The sequence below is a fragment of the Staurois parvus genome, unplaced genomic scaffold (genome assembly GCF_062004578.1).
Source record: "Staurois parvus isolate SC_StPar_1 unplaced genomic scaffold, SC_StPar_1.0 ptg004041l, whole genome shotgun sequence".
In the NCBI taxonomy this organism is placed as follows: Eukaryota; Metazoa; Chordata; class Amphibia; order Anura; family Ranidae; genus Staurois; species Staurois parvus.
This window is the reverse complement of record NW_028321836.1, coordinates 1-14,940: the sequence shown is the minus strand read 5'-3', so window position 1 is coordinate 14,940 and position 14,940 is coordinate 1. Positions and strand designations below refer to the sequence as shown.

General features: G+C 48.1%; 1 protein-coding gene across 1 annotated transcript in view; it reads right to left on the bottom strand.

The window, feature by feature from the left end:
• Nucleotides 1–2,440, bottom strand: part of LOC149427090 (protein Wnt-7b-like) — a 29,638-nt gene extending 27,198 nt beyond the window's left edge. Inside the window, exon 1 of the mRNA XM_089668269.1 lies at nt 2,354–2,440. The gene's annotated coding sequence lies outside the window, so the exon portion shown is untranslated. The remainder of the gene's footprint in view (nt 1–2,353) is intronic.
• Nucleotides 2,441–14,940: the final 12,500 nt, after the last annotated feature.

The window sequence follows — 14,940 nt, the reverse complement described above, 5'->3', positions numbered from 1 at the left end:
ATAGATACAGTATGGAGACCCCCCCCCCCTCATGTTATGGAGGAGAGGGGGAGGTTATTGTAGTCCTGTACTAGGGTAACAACACTGCTCCTCTATAGATATGTTATGGAGGAGAGGGGGAGGTTATTGTAGTCCTGTGGTAGGGAGACAACACTGCTCCTCTATAGATACAGTATGGAGACCCCCCATGTTGTGGAGGAGGGGGTGGTGTGCTGTAGTCCTGTCCTTCAAGTCTCCATACTGTATCTTTGGAGGAGCAGTGTTGTCACCCCAAGACGTGACCCGACATGATTTTCACCTACCAGCATGTCTCCTTAGTGAGGGCAGACACCAGGAGTACCCCAATGGAAGCACAGGGAGAACATGCAGACTCCATGCAGATAGTGTCCTGGCTGGGATATGAACTAAGCAACCCAATGTTACAAAGCGCCGTGCTGCCCACACATACTAGGGCCAATCGGGACAGAAACTATATAACCCACCACGTCTTGGAGTGTGAGAGAGAGAATATGCAAACTCCAAGCGGATAGTGTATGTGATCCAAGGACCCCAATGCTGCAAAGCAGAACTGCTAACCATCAAATCAGCGTACTGCCCATGCAGACATACACATACTAGGGCCAATGTACGCAGGAGCCAAGTAACCTACCAGCATGTCCCTGAAGTGCGGGAGAAAACCAATGCAAGCACAGAGAGAACATGCAAACTCCATGCAGATAGCATCCTGACTGGGATTTGAAGCAAGGACCCTGGTGCTGCAAGGCAGAAGTGCCAACCACTCCGTCACTGTGCTGTCTATGCATACATACACCAGGGCCAATGTAGACTGGAACCAACAACCCTCCCAGCATGCCTTTGGATTGTGGGAGGAAACCCACACAAGCACAGAGGGAACATGCAAACTCCATGTAGATAGTGCCCTGGTTAGGCAGAAGTGCTAACCACTAAGCCAGTATGCAGCCCAACCGTACATACTAGGGCCAATTTGGACAGGAGCTAAATAACACAGCAGGTTTTTGGAGTGTGGGAGGAGAACATGCAAACTCCATGCAGATAAGTGCCCTGGCCAGGATTCATAGCAAGGGACCCAATGTTGCAAGACAGTGTCATGGCCAGTATTTGAACCAAGGACCCCATGGCCCGTACTTGAACCAAAGAAACCCAGGCAAGCACAGGGAGCACATGCAAACTCCATGCAGACAGTGTCCTATTTGGGATTTGAACTGAGGGCAGAACTGCTAACCATGAAACCACGGTGCTGCCCATGCATCTATATTCCTCTGCATCTGTTAGGGCCAATTAACCTACTGCATGTCCTTGGAGTATGTGAGGAAACCCAGGCAAGCACAGGGAGAACATGCAAACTCCATGCAGGTGGTGTCCTAGCTGGGACTGGAACCAAGGACCCCGTTGGCAGAAGTGCTAACTGCTAAGCCCCTGTGCTGGCCATGCAGACTCCATGCAGGTGGTGTCCTAGCTGGGAATTGACCCAAGGACTCCAGTCCTGCAAGGCAGAAGTGCTAACTGCTAAGCCCCATGTGCTGTCCATGTAAACTCCATGCACGGTGTGTCCTAGCCGGGAATTGAACTAGGACCCCAGTCCTGCAAGGCAGAAGTGCTAACCACTGAGCTCCTGTGCTGGCCATGCAAACTCCATGCAGGAAGTGTCCAAGCTGGGACTTGAACCAGGACCCCAGTGCTGCAAGGCAAAAATGCTAACCACTGAGCCCCTGTGCTGGCTATGCAAACTCCATGCAGGTAGTGTCCTAGCCGGGTATTGAACTATGACCCCAGTCCTGCAAGGCAGAAGTGCTAACCACAAATCCCCTGTGCTGGCCATGCAAACTCCATGCAGGTAGTGTCCTAGCTGGAACTTGACCCAAGGACCACAGCGCTGCAAGGCAGAAGTGCTAACCACTAATCCCCTGTGCTGGCCATGCAGACTCCATGCAGGTAGTGTCCTAGCTGGGACTTGACCCAAGGACCCCAGCGCTGCAAGGCAGAAGTGCTAACCACTAATCCCCTGTGCTGGCCATGCAGACTCCATGCAGACATATACACAGTAAAGACCGATGAAGAGTACATTAACCTATTACGCATTTGAAGAGCGGGAGGAAACCGGAGTACCTGGAGGAAACCCACGCAATCCCAGGGAGAACATGCAAACTCCATGCAGACAGCACCCTAGCTGGGATTTCAATCGAGGAGTCTGGTGCTGCAAGGTGGAAATGCCAAACCACAAAGCCAATGCGATCCTATAGAAGCCCCCCCCCCCCCCCCGTGCACACAGTGTACATCCCCCCCCCCCCCAGGGTGTATGGCGGACATCCCCCCCCAGAGTAGCAGGGTGTACCTTGCCGGTGCCATTCCCCTGTGGAGTCCCGGATGGCAGGCAGCGGTCCCTGCAGTGACAGGCGGACAGGTGAGTCTCCATTCCTCGCTGCCAGACAGCGCCTGCCCTGTACAGATGTTACCTTAAATGTTTGGAGGCGTGGCCGGGGGCTGGGGGGGGGGGCAGGGGGCGGATGGGGGGGGAGACGCAGGAGGTGGGTCAGGCAATTCATATCACCCTGCCAAAAATATTCTCCTATTCATTCCTCCACCACCTGCCTCCCCCCCCCCCCCCCCGGCTTTGTGAACAGAGGAGGGCTGAGCCTGCTGGGTGGGTCCCTCTGCAGCAACAAGTGATAGAAGGTGCGATGGTTGTGCTGGTAGGCGGGGGAGGACTGACCACTTGGAAATTCAGGCACTGCCCGAGGGCCCGGGGTCAGTAGGGGGCCCCATGAGATGCCCCTGGTACCTTTTTTATAGGATTTTTTGAGTTTGGGCAAGGACACAGGGGCCCCATGATCCCCTATTGCCCGGGGGCCCCCATGAGTTGTCAGTCCTCCCTTGCTTTGGGTCCCCCCCCCCCCCCCGGAGCATGGGGCCCAAAATCTGAACCCAGGAGATGTAGGGAGGAGTTGACGCCTGCGGGGGGGCAAGAAGGGAGACTCTGATCACGAAGTTCCCTGACACCCCCGGCTACAGGTCACTCTCTCTGGATTGAGAAGCTGAGGGCGGCGCGCTGCTCCCGGTCCGAGCATAATCTATATGGCGGCTTCCTTGTCCATCCACCCCTGAGACTTACACTGCTCCGTCACACAGTACATCCCTGTCTGGCATGGCAGGGGATTGGACTTTTCTCTGCTGCAGTCCAGTGACACTGACGGGTCTTGTTGGCCCTCCCCCCAGCCTGTGAATGGACATTGAAAGAAGAAGCGGTGGACTAATGAGCTCCTCCCCTCCGTCACTCTGCTCTCTCCTCCTATCAGCAGAGAATGGGAGAAGCTGCTGCCTGGTAGGCAGGGGCAGACTGACCATTTGGAAACTAGGGCCTGGGGTCAGTAGGGGGCCCCATGAGATGCCCCCGGTACCTTTTTATAGGATTGTTTGAGTTTGGGCAAGGACACAGGGGCCCCATGATCCCCTATTGCCCGGGGGCCCCGTGAGTTGTCAGTCCGCCCCTGCTGGTAGGTACCTCCCAGCCATCACTCTGCTCTCTCTTCCTATCAGAAGTGAAGGGAGAAGCAGTGGCCTGGTAAGCTCCTCCCCTCTCTCACTCTGCTCTCTCCTCCTATCAGCAGTAAAGGGAGAAGCAGCAGCCTGGTAAGCTCCTCACCTCCGTCACACCCTTGCAGTACCTCATTTTGGCCACAAGATGTCCTCAGTCTTCTGGGTTGCATGGTATCCAGTGTTGCTCAACCTAGAAGATTGATGAAAAACTGTGAGTAGTGTCATGGCCCCTCCCACTTGCCATGGCACCCTACACTTGATGTCCTCTGTCTTCTGGGTTGCATGCGTCCAATGTCACTCAACCTAGAAGATTCAGGAAAGACTGAGCGTACAGAGTGTCATGGCCCCTCCCACTTACCATGGCACCCTACACTCGATGTCCTCAGTCTTCTGGGTTGCATGGCATCCAGTGTCACTCAGCCTGGAGGACTGAGGAAAGACCGTACAGTGCGTCAATGGCAGTCCCCTTAGCATGGCACCCTGTACTCACAATATATTCATGCCCTGTTGCACCTCCTGCTGGAAAGACCCATCATGTGTTTAAAATGAAAAGCATCCCAGGCCGCAATGCTCTCCGAAGCGTTCTCCCACAGTACCTATTTTTGTCCACAAGATGTCCTCAGTCATCTAATGTGACTCAATCTGGTAGACTGAGGAGAGACTGTGAGTGCAGAGCGTCATGGCTCCTCCCCCTTAGCAAGGCATCCCGCACCCATTCATGCCCAGACTGGCATTATTCTCTGCATCATCCAGTAGCGCCCCCCACTGGAAGAACCCAGCTTGTCCAATGACTGGCCAAAAGACATGGTGGGAGGGGGGTGAAGAGCACGGAGTAACCCACCGGCCTGTAAAGCTTCTAGAGCCGTTTACAAGTCCCATCCAGTCTGGAAGTTTTCCTGACGAACATTAAAGCCATATAAACATTGGTGGAATAGTTTCTGTTTTGACTGGAGTGTAATCAGGCGGAGACATCAGGACGTCATGAAGGCGATGAGACGTCATGAAGGCGATGAGATTACCCGACGGAAGAACGGGCAAACCACAACTGAAGCCCTCAGAGATGTTTGGAAACGACTAACGAGCGCCAGATAATGAAGAAAACCACAAAAGACAAAATCGACAGAAGCGATGATATAGATCGCAGACAGAATGGAAAGGAAAACACCAATCAGGTGAAGGTGTCTGGAGAGAAAAAAATAACAAAAACAAAAAAGGAGTCCATCTCTGCAATCCACGAACATTTCCCTCTGTGTTTTGTCTCTTTAACCCCTCCCAGCACAGAGACCGAGCGTGGTCCAGGCTACAGACCAGTACCTGGTGGGACCGGCTTCCAATCATATGACTACTGTGACAGTTACGTGATCACTGATCCTTCCCGCCCCTCAGGGGTTCCAAACTGTTTAGAGCACATGTCAAAAACAAGGTCTGTGGGCCAAATCCGGCCTGCCAGGCCACTTTTTGTGGCCCTCGCACCTGTCCTGCAGATGCAACACCCCCCCTTGTCTCATCAGTTGGCAGCAGAGAGAAGGACAGAGCTCCTCCTCCAGATCCTGCACTTCTCCATGCAAGGGCTTGTCTCTGCCTCCCTTGTCGATCAGTAGGCAGCAGAGAGGGGAAAAGAGCTCCTCCTCCAGATCCTGCGCTTCTCCATGCAGGGGCTTGTCTCTGCCCCACTTGTCTCATCAGTTGGCAGCAGAGAGAAGGACAGAGCTCCTCCTCCAGATCCTGCACTTCTCCATGCAAGGGCTTGTCTCTGCCTCCCTTGTCGATCAGTAGGCAGCAGAGAGGGGAAAAGAGCTCCTCCTCCAGATCCTGCGCTTCTCCATGCAGGGGCTTGTCTCTGCCCCCCTTGTCTCATCAGTAGGCAGCAGAAAGGAGGACAGAGCTCCTCCTCCTTCAGATCCTGCACTTCACTAATTAGCTGCAGCACCCCCTCGTCTCCGCCTCCCCTGGTCTCAGAATTGAGAAGACTCCAGCAGCTGACTCCAGCCCTCCTCCAGACCCTGCACTTTCTGCTTTTCAGCTCTGCCCCCAAGCAGAGAGGACAAAGCTCCGTCTCCAGATCCTGCACTTCTCCATGCAGGGGCTTGTCTCTGCCCCCCTTGTCTCATCAGTAGGCAGTAGAAAGAAGGACAGAGCTCCTCCTCCAGATCCTGCGCTTCTCCATGCAGGAGCTTGTCTCTGCCCACCTTGTCTCATCAGTTGGCAGCAGAGATAACGACAGAGCCCCTCCTCCAGATCCTGCGCTTCTCCATGCAGGGGCTTGTCTCTGCCCCCCTTGGCTCATCAGTAGGCAGCAGAGAGGAGGACAGAGCTCCTTCTCCAGATCCTGTGCTTCTCCATGCAGGGGCTTGTCTCTGCCCCCCTTGTCTCATCAGTAGGCAGCAGAGAGGAGGACAGAGCTGCTCCTCCAGATCCTGTGCTTCTCCATGCAGGGGCTTGTCTCTGCCCCCTTGTCTCATCAGTCAGCAGCAGAAAGGTGGACAGAGCACCTCCTCCAGATCCTGCGCTTCTCCATGCAGGGACTTGTCTCTGCCCCCTTGTCCCATCAGTCGGCAGCAGAGAGGAGGACAGAGTACCTCCTCCAGATCCTGCGCTTCGCTATTCAGCTGCTCGTCTCCGCCTCCCCTGGTCTCAGCATTCAGAAGACTCAAGCAAGCAGCTCACTTCAGCCCTCCTCCAGACCCTAAAGGGAAAGGAGAGAACATGAGAGGATGGGAAAAGAGAGGACAAGGGGTTAAAGGGAAAGGCAAGGCAGTACAGGAAAAGGAGAGGACTTGAGGTGAAGGGAAAGGAAAGGTGGTACAGGGAAGGGAAAGGACATGCGGTGATGGGAAAAGAGAGGACAAGGGGTGAAGAGAAAGGGAAAGGAAAAGCAATACAAAGAAAGGAGAGGATATGAGGGGAAGGGAAAAATGGAAAAAGGAAATGAAAGGTGGTACAAGGAAAGGAAAGGACATAAAGGGACAGGAGGGGAAGGGAAAGGAAAAATTTAGGTTAGAAAAAAAGGGAAGGAAATAGGAATGGAAGAAGTGAAGTTGCAAAGGAAAGGCCATAAACGGGTGGGAAGGGAAAGGAAAGGAAATACAGGGAAAGGACAGGACATGAGGGGATGGGAAAAGAGAGGACAAGGAGTGAAGAGAAAGGAAAAGGAAAAGCAGTACATAGGACAGGACAGGAGGTGCAGGAAAGGGAAATGGAAAAAGGAAATGAAAGGTGGTACAGGGAAGGGAAAGGACATGGGGTAAAGGGAAAGGAGAGAACATAGGGTTAAGGGAAAAGGGAAAGGCAAGGCAGTACAGGAAAAGGAGAGGACATGAGGTGAAGGGAAAAGAAAGGAAAAAGGAATGAAAGGTGGTAAAAGGAAAGGAAAGGACATAAAGGGACAGGAGAGGACATGAGGGGAAGGGAAAGGAAATACAGGGAAAGGACAGGACATGAGGTGAAGGGAAAGGAAATACAGGGAAAGGACAGGACATGAGGTGAAGGGAAAGGAAATACAGGGAAAGGACAGGACATGAGGTGAAGGGAAAGGGAAATGGAAAGGAAACAAAATGAAAGGTGGACAAGGAAAGGATATGGGGTAAAGGGAAAGGAAAAGGAAAAGCAGTACAAAGAAAAGAGAGGACATGAGGTGAAGGAAAGGGAAATGGAAAAAGGAAATGAAAGGTGGTACAGGGAAGGGAAAGGAAAGGAAATGAAAGGTGGTACAAGGAAAGGACATAAAGGGACAGGAAGCAAGATGACGTTTAGAAAATTAAAAAAAGCAAAAAATGAAGAGAAAGGAAAAGTAAGATTAGAGGAAACGGAAGGAATGGAAATAGGAATGGAAGATGTGAAGTTGCAAAGGAAAGGGAATGGATGAGGAAGGAAAGGGAATGGATGGGGAAGGAAAGGGAATGGATGAGGAAGGAAAGGGAATGGATGGGGAAGGAAAGGGAATGGATGAGGAAGGAAAGGGAATGGATGAGGAAGGAAAGGGAATGGATGAGGAAGGAAAGGATGAGGAAGGAAAGGATGGGGAAGGAAAGGGAAAGGATGGGGAAGGAAAGGGAATAGATGAGGATGGAAAGGGAATAGATGAGGACGGAAAGGGAAAGGATGGGGAAGGAAAGGGAATGGATGGGGAAGGAAAGGGAATGGATGGGGAAGGAAAGGGAATAGATGAGGAAGGAAAGGGAATGGATGGTGAAGGAAAGGGAATGGATGAGGAAGGAAAGGGAATGGATGGTGAAGGAAAGGGAATGGATGGGGAAGGAAAGGGAATAGATGAGGAAGGAAAGGGAAAGGATGAGGAAGGAAAGGGAAAGGATGAGGAAGGGAATGGATGGGGAAGGAAAGGGAATGGATGAGGAAGGGAATGGATGGGGAAGGAAAGGGAATAGATGAGGAAGGAAAGGGAATGGATGGGGAAGGAAAGGGAATGGATGGGGAAGGAAAGGGAATAGATGAGGAAGGAAAGGGAAAGGATGAGGAAGGAAAGGGAATGGATGAGGAAGGGAATGGATGGGGAAGGAAAGGGAATGGATGAGGAAGGGAATGGATGGGGAAGGAAAGGGAATAGATGAGGAAGGAAAGGGAATGGATGGGGAAGGAAAGGGTATGGATGGGGAAGGAAAGGGAATGGATGAGGAAGGAAAGGGAATGGATGGGGAAGGAAAGGGAATAGATGAGGAAGGAAAGGGAAAGGATGAGGAAGGAAAGGGAATGGATGAGGAAGGAAAGGGAATGGATGGGGAAGGAAAGGGAATGGATGGGGAAGGAAAGGGAATGGATGAGGAAGGAAAGGGAAAGGATGAGGAAGGAAAGGGAATGGATGAGGAAGGAAAGGGAAAGGATGAGGAAGGAAAGGGAAAGGATGAGGAAGGAAAGGGAATGGATGGGAAGGAAAGGGAATGGATGAGGAAGGAAAGGGAATGGATGGGGAAGGAAAGGGAATGGATGAGGAAGGAAAGGGAATGGATGGGGAAGGAAAGGGAATGGATGGGGAAGGAAAGGGAATGGATGAGGAAGGAAAGGGAATGGATGAGGAAGGAAAGGATGAGGAAGGAAAGGGAAAGGCTGAGGAATGAAAGGGAATGGCTGGGGAAGGAAAGGGAATAGATGAGGAAGGAAAGGGAATAGATGAGGAAGGAAAGGGGAAGGATGGGGAAGGAAAGGGAATAGATGAGGAAGGAAAGGGAATGGATGGGGAAGGAAAGGGGAAGGATGGGGAAGGAAAGGGAATGGATGGGGAAGGAAAGGGAATGGATGGGGAAGGAAAGGGAATAGATGAGGAAGGAAAGGGAAAAGATGAGGAAGGAAAGGGAAAGGATGAGGAAGGAAAGGGAATAGATGAGGAAGGAAAGGGGAAGGATGAGGAAGGAAAGGGAATGGATGAGGAAGGAAAGGGAATGGATGAGGAAGGAAAGGGAATGGATGGGGAAGGAAAGGGAATGGATGGGAAGGAAAGGGAATGGATGGGGAAGGAAAGGGAAAAGATGAGGAAGGAAAGGGAAAGGATGAGGAAGGAAAGGGAATGGATGGGGAAGGAAAGGGAATGGATGAGGAAGGAAAGGGAATAGATGGGGAAGGAAAGGGAATAGATGAGGAAGGAAAGGGAAAGGATGAGGAAGGAAAGGGGAAGGATGGGGAAGGAAAGGGAATAGATGAGGAAGGAAAGGGAAAGGATGAGGAAGGAAAGGGAATAGATGAGGAAGGAAAGGGGAAGGATGAGGAAGGAAAGGGAATGGATGAGGAAGGAAAGGGAATAGATGAGGAAGGAAAGGGAATGGATGGGGAAGGAAAGGGAATAGATGAGGAAGGAAAGGGAAAGGATGAGGAAGGAAAGGGAATGGATGGGGAAGGAAAGGGAATCAGGAGGAATAAAAGAATTGAAAGTGGAAGAGAAGAGATACGAGGCGAAGAGAAGAAAAATGAAGGAAAAACAAAAGAAAGGCGATGAGAGGAAAGTATAAAGAATAGAAGGGAAATCCGGGTCATGAGGTGAAGGGAAGGAAAATCTATAAAGTGAGAATGAGGAAAACAAAAGATAAGAAGGACGGGAAGAAACAAAACAGAAAAGAAAGAATCGGATTTGGAAGGAAAGGGAGTGAAAAGGGAAAAGAAAAAAAAAAAAGAGCAACGGAAATGGAAGTTAAATAAAAAGAGAGAAGTGATGGGAATGTATCAGGAAAGGGAAGAATGAACACAGTAAGAGAATGAAGGAAGGGAAACGAGAGGAAGAACAGGCGGATGCATATATATGGAACCGGAACCATCTTGATGTCTGCAAACTTACATTGTGAAGACCCCCCGACATTTCCTTCCTGGAATTCTGCGACACGTAGTCATCGTGCCCTGTGTGTCACACATTTCACAGAGCCCGCCTTCTGAGAGGAGGAGCTTCAGTACAAGAAACAGCAAGGTACCATGGGACATGTAGTCCTTAGAAATGGAGGGGAAGCTGCAAAGCATGCTGGGAATCCAGGAAGTGGTGGAAAGAGGCGGCCAGCAGGCAGGCAGCAATCACAACATGAAAGGAGATTTTTTCAGTAAACCTACACTGTATTGCCCAAAGTATTGGATCCGCCCACTTCCTCTGAGCCCAGGTCATCCTGAACCCACCAACATCTTGTTCACATGTTTATACCAAAAAAAAAAGGATTCCAAAAACTCTTTTTCTTCTTTGCTAAACATTGTATCCATTGGCTATCATCATATACAAATATATCGTTTTTTTCTGTCTTGCAGTGTTTTTTTCTGTCACTAGATGTCGTCAGTCTGATGGCTATTATCATTTAACCCACTTCTTCTGAGCCCAGGTCACATATTTATATCTAAAAATCCTGTGACCATTGGCTATCATCATGTACAAATACATAGATTTTTTTTCCCTTGCAGTACTTTTTCTGTCTGATGGCCAGCATCATTTTTTTACCCCCTTGCAGTTCTTTTTTCTGTCACTAGATGTCCTCAGTCTGATGGCCAGCATCATTTATCCCACTTCATCTGAGCCCAGGTCACATATTTATATTTAAAGAACGGGACCAGATTCCAAAAACTCTTTTTTCCTCTTCGCTAAACATTGTATCCATTGGCTATCATATACAAATATATAGTTTCCCCCCCCCCTTGCAGTACTTTTTTTCTGTCACTAGATGTCTTCAGTCTGATGGCCAGCATCATTTAACCCACCTCCTCTGAGCCCAGGTCACATTTATATCTAAAAAACCTGTGACTATTGGCTATCATCATGTACAAATACATAGATTTTTTCCCCCCCCGCAGAACTTTTTACTGTCACTACATGTTCTCTGACAGGCAGCATCATTTAACCCACTTCCTCTGAGCCCAGGTCACATATTTATATCTAAAGAACGGGACCAGATTCCAAAAATAATTTTTCCTCTTCGCTAAACATTGTATCCATTGGCTATCATCATGTACAAATATATAGATTTTTTTTCCCCTTGCAGTACTTTTTCTGTCTGATGGCCAGCATCATTTTTTACCCCCTTGCAATACTTTTTTCTGTCACTAGATGCCCTCAGTCTGATGGCCAGCATCATTTAGCCCACTTCCTCTGAGCCCAGGTCACATATTTATATCCAAGAAATGGAACAAGATTCCAAAAGCTCTTTTTTCCTCTTTAATAAACAATGTATCCATTGGCTATCATATACAAATGTATAGCTTCCCCCCCCTTGCAGTACTTTTTTTCTGTCACTAGATGTCCTCAGTCTGATGGCCAGCATCATTTAACCCACCTCCTCTGAGCCCAGGTCACATATTTATATCTAAGAAATGGAACAAGATTCCAAAAACTCCTTTTTCCCCTTCGCTAAACATTGTATCCATTGGCTATCATATACAAATATATAGTTTTTTCCCCCCTTGCAGTACTTTTTTTCTGTCACTAGATGTCCTCAGTCTGGCGGCCAGCATCATTTAACCCACTTCCTCTGAGCCCAGGTCACATTTATATCTAAAAAACGGGACCACATTCCAAAAACTCTTTTTTCCTTTTTGCTAAACATTGTATCCATTGGCTATCATCATGTACAAATACGTAGATTTTTTTTTCCCTTGCAGTACTTTTTCTGTCTGATGTTCAGCATCATTTTTTACCCCCTTGCAGTACTTTTTTCTGTCACTAGATGTCCTCAGTCTGATGGCCAGCATCATTTAACCCACTTCCTCTGAGCCCATGTCACATATTTATATCTACAAAAATGGAACAAGTTTCCAAAAACTCTTTTTTCCTCTTTGCTAAACATTGTATCCACTGGCTATCATATACAAATATAGATTTTTTTCCCCCTTGCAGTACTTTTTTCTATCACTAGATGTCCTCAGTCTGATGGTCAGCATCATTTATCCCACTTCCTCTGAGTCCAGGTCAAAAATTTATATCTAAAAAAATGGAATAAGATTCCAAAAACTCTTTTTTCCTCTTTCCTAAATATTGTATCCATTGGCTATCATCATGTACAAACACATAGATTTTTTCCCCCTCGTAGTACTTTTTTCTGTCACTAGATGTCCTCAGTCTGATGGCCAGCATAATTTAACCCACTTCCCCTGAGCCCAGGTCATCCTGAACCCACTGCCACCTCATTCACATTTTTATATCTAAAAAAAAAAAATCCAAAAACTCTTTTTCTTCTTTGCTAAACATTGTATCCAACTGGCTATCATCACATATTTATATCTAAAGAACGGGAACAGATTCCGAAAATTCTTTTTTCCTTTTCGCTAAACATTGTATCCATTGGCTATCATATACAAATATATAGTTTTCCCCCCCTTGCAGTACTTTTTTTCTGTCACTAGATGTCCTCAGTCTGATGGCCAGCATCATTTAACCCACTTCCTTTGAGCCCAGGTCAAATATTTATTTCTAAAAAATGGAAAAAGATTTCAAAAAACTCTTTTTTCCTCTTTAATAAACAATGTATCCATTGGATATCATATACAAATATATAGTTTTTTCCCCCCTTGCAGTATTTTTTTCTGTCACTAGATGTCCTCAGTCTGATGGCCAGCATCATTTAACCCACCTCCTTTGAGCCCAGGTCAAATATTTATTTCTAAAAAATGGAAAAAGATTTAAAAAAACTCTTTTTTCCTCTTTAATAAACAATGTATCCATTGGATATCATATACAAATATATAGTTTTTTTCCCCCCTTGCAGTACTTTTTTTCTGTCACTAGATGTCCTCAGTCTGATGGCCAGCATCATTTAACCCACCTCCTCTGAGCCCAGGTCAAAGATTTATATCTAAAAAATGGAACAAGATTCCAAAAACTCTTTTTTCCTCTTTTCTAAACATTTTATCCACCGGCTATCATCATGTACAAGCATATAGATTTTTTTTTTTTTTTGTACTCCTCATCCCCGATTCTGAAATTGTAATGTCTTTTGTTCAACATTTAACACCCTCGCCCGTCTATGTACTCGTCGTGACTTGCTCGTAGAGCGAGATATTTGGGATATACTGTATTTTTTCCCCATCTCACCGATGAGACGAGAAATTTTTTCGGTTACACCCTCATGGCTGCAGGGTCTAAATAGCGATATACATTCCTTCACACGACACGTGGGCCCTGCAATTAATTCGTCTTCTCCGGGGAGTGTAAAGAGATTATAGAGCGCAATTAAAGTGACAGCTACAAGACGGCTGTATTTTATGGCGTTTGCAGGGATTACACATCTCAGGTGTGATGTTTGAATATCAATTTGTGCCGCTTTTATATTTAATGGACCACCTTAAAAAAAAAAAAATTAAAGCACTTATTGTCTTGGTATTCATACATTGTGAACATTCGGAAGGTATAGAATACAAAAGAAAAAAAGTAAAAAAAAGAAATAAAAGAAAAAAAGGAAAAAGAAAAGTTCCTATAAAGCTGCTCACAATCATCACAGCAGAGCCATCTAGTGGCTGAATATAAGAATGCAGGCACTCTGCTGTGTACTGATTGGTATTGATGTATTCCATACAGACTAACTTTAGGGCAGGGGCGGACTGACAACTCATGGGGCCCCCGGGCAATAGAGGATCATGGGGCCCCTGTGTCCTTGCCCAAACTCAAAAAAGCCTATGAAAAAGGTACCAGGGGCATCTCCTGGGGCCCCCTACTGACCCCGGGCCCTCGGGCAGTGCCCGAGTTTCCAAATGGTCAGTCCGCCCCTGCTTTGGGGTCAACTGGTACAGCAAAGAATACATCCCCGCCGTGCCCCCCAGTTACACGGACCATTAGGACCCTGATGTAAATGGGGGGCGGGGCTTTAATTTAAAGGGGACTCTGATGGAATGGGGACTCTGATGTTAGAGGGACACTTGTTTAAGTGAGACTCTGATGGGGACAATGATGTAAGGAGAATTCTGATGCAGTCCCTGATTGAAAGGGGACTTTGATGGACTCTGATGAACTGGGGACTCTGATGTAAAGAAAAATCAAGTGATGTAAAGGAGGCCTTGATAGGGACTCTAATGTAAAGGGGATACTGATGGGAACCTTGGTGTAAGAAGGTGGGGGGGGGGGCTCTGGTTGGGACCCTGATGAAAAGGGAACTTTGATAGACTCTGGTGAACTGCTGACTCTGATGGAGACAGTGATGTAAAGGAGGCCTTGATAGGGACTCTGATGTAAAGTGGACTCTGATGGGAACCCTGATGTAAGGGGGTGGGGGGCTCTGGTTGGGACTTTGGAAAGTGGACTTTGATGAACCTTGGTGAACTAGGGACTCTGATGGAGACAGTGATGTAAAGGAGGTCATATTAGGGCCTCTGATGTAGGGGGGACTCTAAGGGGGAGCCTGTAAGAGGGACCCTGATGAAAGTAGGACTTTGGTGGGGACCCAGATAACATGAGGACTCTGAGGAACCCTGGTGTAAGGGGGAATCTGATGGAGATTCTGATGTAAGGGACACTCTGATGGAGAATCTGCTGTAAAATGGCTCTAATAGGGATTCTGATGGGGACCCTGAAATAAGCGAGAACTCTGTTTTAAGAGGGGCTCTGTTGGGAATCTTGATGTAAGGACTCTGATGGGGACCCTGATGTAAGGACTCTGAGGTAAGGTGGACTATGATGTGGACCCTGATGCAAGGAGGACTCTGATGGGGACACTAATGTAGGGAGGACTCTGATATAAGGTGGACTCTGGTGCGGACCCTGATGTAAGGAGGACTCTGATGGAAACCTTGATGTAAGATGGACTCTGATGTAAGCAGGACTCTGATGGGGACTCTAATGTAGGGAGGACTCTGATGTAAGATGGACTCTGATGGGGACTCTGATGTAAGCAGGACTCTGACATAAGGCGGACTGTGGTTTGGCCCTGATGTAAGGAGGACTGTGATGGGATGCAAGGAGGACTCTGGTGGAGACCCTGATGT